The sequence below is a fragment of the Chinchilla lanigera genome, unplaced genomic scaffold (assembly GCF_000276665.1).
Source record: "Chinchilla lanigera isolate Chin_1 unplaced genomic scaffold, ChiLan1.0 scaffold00026, whole genome shotgun sequence".
NCBI classification, from domain to species: domain Eukaryota; kingdom Metazoa; phylum Chordata; class Mammalia; order Rodentia; family Chinchillidae; genus Chinchilla; species Chinchilla lanigera.
Window position 1 is genome coordinate 6,813,872 of NW_004955427.1, and position 6,132 is coordinate 6,820,003.

At 44.2% G+C, this 6,132-nt stretch overlaps 1 long non-coding RNA gene across 1 annotated transcript; it reads right to left on the reverse strand.

Moving 5' to 3' along the window:
• Window positions 1-4,630: 4,630 nt before the first annotated feature.
• Window positions 4,631-5,157, reverse strand: LOC106148700. Its single transcript, XR_001234350.1, has 2 exons — window positions 4,895-5,157; window positions 4,631-4,765 (listed from the first exon to the last, which is right to left on the reverse strand). It is a non-coding gene; the product is annotated as an uncharacterized LOC106148700 (long non-coding RNA).
• Between the last annotated feature and the right edge of the window lie 975 nt (window positions 5,158-6,132).

Consider the following 6,132-nt stretch of genomic DNA (forward strand, 5'->3'; position numbering starts at 1 on the left):
CCGCCCGACCAATCCCGCGCGCCCGCGCGCTGCCCGACAGCGAGCGCAGCCAATGGGCGAGAGTCGCCCGTCCTCTCTACCAGCGGTCCACGTCCTCTACAGTACACAATGGCCCCAAAGGAAGGCCCGCGCGTCTCAGCTCCCAACGGCAGAGGAGCTCGGAGAGAGACGGACCTGCACCGCGTGGGAGCCAGAGTGCAAAAGGGAAGGGAAAGGGGAGCGGGGCAGCCAGGCCGTAGGGAGCTAACCAATGAGGGGCGGGCAGGTGGGCGGGACCGCAGGGAGCCGGAGCCAGCTGGGCTCGGGGCGGGACTTCCTGCGCCGCGCGCCGTCCCCGGCTTTGTTTCATAGCAACGGAGTAGGGGCGGGGCGGGGCGGGCGGACGGACGGGAGCCTCTGCCGGGGCGCGTCCCCGGCTGCAGAAATTGGGCTCCCTGGGGCTGCCGAGCTCCCCGGCCCAGGGCGGCAGCCAGGCAGGTCCGGAGCAGCTTCTAGCTGCCGGGCACAGAAAAGAGCACCAGCCCCCAAACCTCGGAAACGGAGTGTCAACCTCGCCCAGGGTGGACCACGAGTAAAGCCAGACTGCCAACCAAAACTTCCTGAATTTCTAGTGCTTCCCTTTTGCTGTTAGTTCTAGAGGGATTCCAAACCAAACATCGGGCAGAGGAAAAAGGCAAATAGTGGACGACGCCGGCCAAGTAGTCTGTGCTAATCATGCGCCGGCAGTAACAGGACCAGGCAGTCGCAAAAACTGATATATGTGCTATTTTGTGGATGTTCTGTGCAAGTTTCTGCATGAATAACTGAGGCGAACTCAGCTGTTCATTCTTTCTGAGTCATCTTTACTCTCTGCAGATTTCTGTCGGCTTCAAAAGCTACTTCCTATCTGCTGCTGTTCTCTTCCAAGCCTTTTCATGTTTCTGTGGCTCCATCCTTTGTGTCTATGAAAAGGTGCACGTCTGGTTCGCTTTAAAATGAAAAAGTTACTGTGCCAGGACCCTTCTTTGAACGAGAGCGTACATTAAGCAGAGGCCCTTCGGTTTTTATTTGAGTGCTATCACCTACGCGATCCACAACCGCCCTGGATCTCCAAGTTTGGAACCTGTTTTCCACTACGGTTGAGATTGTTGAGTATACTTCCCACCTTGGGATTCTCAGTGTGCTATTTTGCATCATTTTTTCGAAAACATTCCTAATCTTGTTCTAACCAGTTAGCCTTATAAAATGTTTCTCTGTAGTTCTACTTTCTAGTAAATAAGCATTTTAGTAATGTGATTACTACTTCGGAGGATCCTGAGTTGCAATAACATGCTTTATTCTGCAGCCCTAAATTTGGATCGTTAAGATTTTCGTTTGATGAAAAAAACCACAAAATGTTGTGTTTGCAATCGGCCAGGTTAAAAAATGTGGTTTGGGGAGTAATTTTATTTCTATGTCACTACTTCTCCGCCAATAATTAAGGAACAGTTCCCAGGGTTTACACTGCGTGTATATACAAAACCACTGACCTATTCCACCCATCCTTATCTGCCTTACTCACGGGAATAGTAGCTGTATTTACTAAGGGCGCGCGTGCACACACACACACACACACACACATACACACGCACACACACACACTGGGTCTCCTTCAAAATAAATCCAAAAAAAGTGAAACTATGTTTAGGAGGTTCTCTGCATGCAGCCAAATAGTGACTGAAGAGAACATTATAACTACGCGTATTGTTCATATTCATATCTCCATAAATGTGGCAGTGCGGGCCAAATAGTCCTTTCATACGTGTTAATGCAAGTGCCGTTCCCTTTATGTTGTCTGTGGTATCAAGCATATCATATGGATACAAGTTTTACGTACGGTATGTTATATATACAGATATATGCATGGGGTATAAATACATGTGTGTGTTTGTGTATTATATATACACGCATACGTGTGTACCCATATAATCAAGGACTTTATTCTCAGCTAGCTATTTTTCGAAGCTGTCTAGAGTCCACGTTAAGTTCTAGAATAGCGAGAGTCCCCACTGAGCTCAATTTAGCAGTCAGCGTATCGTTGCATCTGATAAATTGACAAGGCAGTAACCGTTCCAGCTAACTGTCATCCTGTTCTGTGCATGGGGCAGTAAGACATTCTGGGGGAAACTGAGGCGCAAGAGATAGAGCCCAATAGGAGACTTCGAACTGAGAGGCTCTACGTAAGTGTATAAAGAACTGTTTTCTTGGGAGACTGTGATACTAAGTGAATAAGCCGTAGTACTCCAAGCCGGCAGAATTGCTTAAAGAAAGAGTTGCTCATTTCTACAAAACCATCGGTCTTGAGCACCACGCAATTCAAATGGAACGCAGCGTCATGGGGGGGATGGGGCACGGGGATGTGAGGTGAGGCGGACTGTGCCTGCAGCCTCCTCTGCGACAGGAGCGTTCTGAAAGATCCGGGTAGGGAGCAGAATGGCCGAACTCCTACCTAGCGGAGCGGCCACGGTGTGAAGCCTCCACCGAGACTTCGTGGCAAAGGAGCCGAGAGATTCTGTGAAGGCACTGAGGAACCCTGGGAACCTGAGCCGTCATAGCGGCAGTGTATGTGCATCTGTAGGCTGGTGTCATCCGGGAAAACGCGAAGTTGGGGGGATATAATTTATAAAAATTTATTAGTAGTAGTACATTTGTGGTGCGCACAGAGGTTACGTTCTCTGTCGGGAGCTGCTCCTAACACATCCAACCTACTTTTTCATCCCCTTTCCCTCTCTTCCCCCCATCTCTTGGTCCCTTCTCTTTTGCAAAATATTTATATCCACTTTCCGTATTGTCTGTCTTCTGTTTTGCTCTTTATATTTTTGCCTTCTCATATAAGAGAAACCTTGCGATGTTTAAGCTTGTGTGTCTAATTAATTTCACTCAACATTATGGTCACAAGGTACACCCAGTATACAAATGACCCACATTTACCCTTCTTTAATGCAAAGTGCTACTCCACTGTGTAAAAATACCACGTTTTCTTTCTCCTTGTTGGTGGACATAGAAGCTGCTTCTGTGAGTTGCGCTACTATGAAACGTGGGTATGCCTGTATCCGTGTAATATGATATCTTTAACGCTTTTGGGAAGATGGCCAGAAGGGGAATAATTGGCTGGATAGAGTTTCTACCTTAGTTATTTGAGGAATCTCCATGCTGATTTCCAGGTGGTGGTACTGGTTTACATTCCCATCAGCAATGTGTAAGGGTTCCTCCTCCCCCCGCCCCCACAGCCTTGTTAGTCACTTGATTTCTTGAGGTAGCCACTCTTTCTGGAATGAGATGTAATCTCACTGTTGTTTTAATTTGCATTTCTCCAGTGACCAGAGATGTTGAACACTTTGTCATGTGCTCCTGCATTTATACATAAGAGATACGTCTCTGAGGGCAAGAAAGTGCCTCTCTGAGATAAAATATTTAGACTTTTGTCCGGTTTCCCTTTGTCTCATTTTCTATTTTCTCTAAATTCACAAGTGACTCCTGTAATGCAAGGTATGAACTGACAGAGCCCTCTCACCACTTATTTGACCCACATTCGGTTAAAAAAAAATGCTGAACGAAAGGACGGTTTAAGGAAATTGTGTAAGAAATACAAAGCTGTTCCCATTTCTGCACAATGGGGAATCCCCCTAAGTCCTTATTCTAAGGAAGACTTTGCCTTTTCTATACCAAATCTGCCTTCAAGTCGCAACAGACTATTCTGAAAAAAAAAATAAATAAATAAAGGGTACCACAAAGCAAAATGCTAATCTGCCAGAAAAAAGATGCACACAAATTCACAGCTATAGAGACAGAAAAGCTATATAGCCTACTCATGTCTGAGTTTAACAACTCATTCTTCTGTAAAAGGAATAGATTTTTATTCAGCTTTTCAAAACCTCTTATAATTGGTAGTGCCAAATGGTGCTTCTCTGGCTCAACTGACATCATCACTGAACTCAGTGCTAGTTTGGGTTTAACTAGAATGCTTGCTGAATGACAACAGAACTGACAATGACAAACAAAATACAACCTGATTTCTCTCACATGTAGAAAAAGTCTGAAGATAAGAATTATAGGTAAATATTGTGGCTCTACAATTTTCTCAAAGACTGAAGTTCCCATTCTCTGTACTGTCCCAGTACCTGGCTTCTACCTTCCAAAAAACCTCATATCCCAAGATGACTGCTAGGGCTCCAGCCATTGTCATGAATTTTCAGGCTAGAAGCTAAGAGAATCTGAAGGACAAATTATACTTCCAACAGAATCAGTTTCTTTAAATACCCTTTAGAGAATTCCCACAAATACTTATATTAAACAGCTCAAGCCAAAATTTAGAATCATGGCCAGATTTAACTGCAAAAAATCTGGAAGGTAATGAGAATTTTGTTTAGGGAAGCACATAACAAACTAAAAATTCAGGTTTTTGTTTCTTCCTACTACTTTATTCTGGTTCCAGAGTTTTCCATACTTGAATTTTATTCTTCATATTTCACTGTAGATTTCTCCACGTTTCAGAAATATATATGAATAATACTTTTAACCTCAACAGTTTGGGTAGAGTGTAAATTTGAAAGAATTTGTCAGAAAAATGTATCAATAATTATGCATCTTTATTTATGTCAAATTAAAACAACATTAAATTTTTATTTTTACTTTCCATCAAAATGTAAATTCACATTTTTTAAAGGTGAAGGGTATCTTGGTGTTGATCACATCTCTCAGGTTGGCAGATCTGGGAACTGACAAATCTAATCATGGTAACTAGAGCCTGAAAAATATAAATAGGAAACCCAAATTAACACGAGATTAACTTATAGTATAAAGCAATGTAATTACTGTATGAGAGAAATTATCTCCTAGTCATCGTGATATTAACAGGGGCCAGTTGTTTACTCACTTTTTTCTCAGGAAGCCGCGTGAAGCACAGAAAGATGCTACATGAGCATATAAATCAGAAATGTGAATTCCCCCAAGGGAAACTCAGACGTGGACATAGTATATCCCAAATCTGAAGAAAGTGTTGTCTATTGGTCTTTAAGTTTGTGTTTACAGTGTACAGAAGTCATCCTTTTCTGTTTTAAAGGCCTTATCATTTTAGGAGGCGTAACCTGTAATGTATCTATCTCTATTTTCTTACGGCTGTGATGTCCAACTGCTCGTTCACTCATTCATTTAGCCTTTTTGGAGTATCTCATCTATGCCAAGAATTATGCTCTATAGCAGGAAGTACAAAGATGAGTAAGCATCAGTCATTGTTCCTAAAGGGAAGTCAGGCACAAGGAGAGATCGTCACCTACTCACGTGGGGAAGGGCCTGATCTCCGCAGGCAGAGCTCGTGATGAGACGCTGAAGAAAAGCAGCCGACCCAGCTTGGAAAAAGTAGTCACTACGGCAAGACATACAGCGCTAATAAAGTTAGCAGCTAATCACGAGGGCGCAGTGTTAGTCAGGGGACTGCTCGTGAGCGAGGACATGGAATAAAAGATCTCCGAATGAAGAGAGAATACGAAGTAGTTTCGTTTTGTAGGAAGTAGAGAATGGCAATCGAGTGGTAAAACGTGCTGAGTGATGAGTATGTTAATATTCAGCCTAATGTACCTAACTAAAGAACCTGGTTTTGATCTTTTCTTGTTTGTTTTTGGATGGGAAACCACTGAAGTATTTTTAAGCCAGGAGAACTTATACAGGCACAGAAGAGGGGAGGGAGGTGACATTATGACATCTGTATTTAAGAAGATGGATTCCGAGGCGGAGAAGGGCAGGACTGGCGGCGAGGGAGCCACTGGGAGCTGGGCAGTCCGTGACGAGGAGAACCGGAATGCTGCCGTGGTAGTAGAGGTACAACACAAGGGACAGATCTGAGAAATACTGAGAAAGCTGGTTTCCAACTCTTTCTGCACCTTAGGATCCCAAATTCCCAGGCTCTACTGCCAGAGATTCTGTTTTAATTGATCTAGCATAGTCTTAAAGCTTCCCAAGTGACCCTAGTTAGCAACTCATGCTGAGGCCCACTGATTAGTTAATTCGCTAGTCGCTGATACCTTCTAGAATATGAGACGTATGGAAGATGGAGAAGGCAGGGGTGATGACCCACGATCTAGTGGCGGGGCAAGAGGGCCTCAGAAACCCACGCAG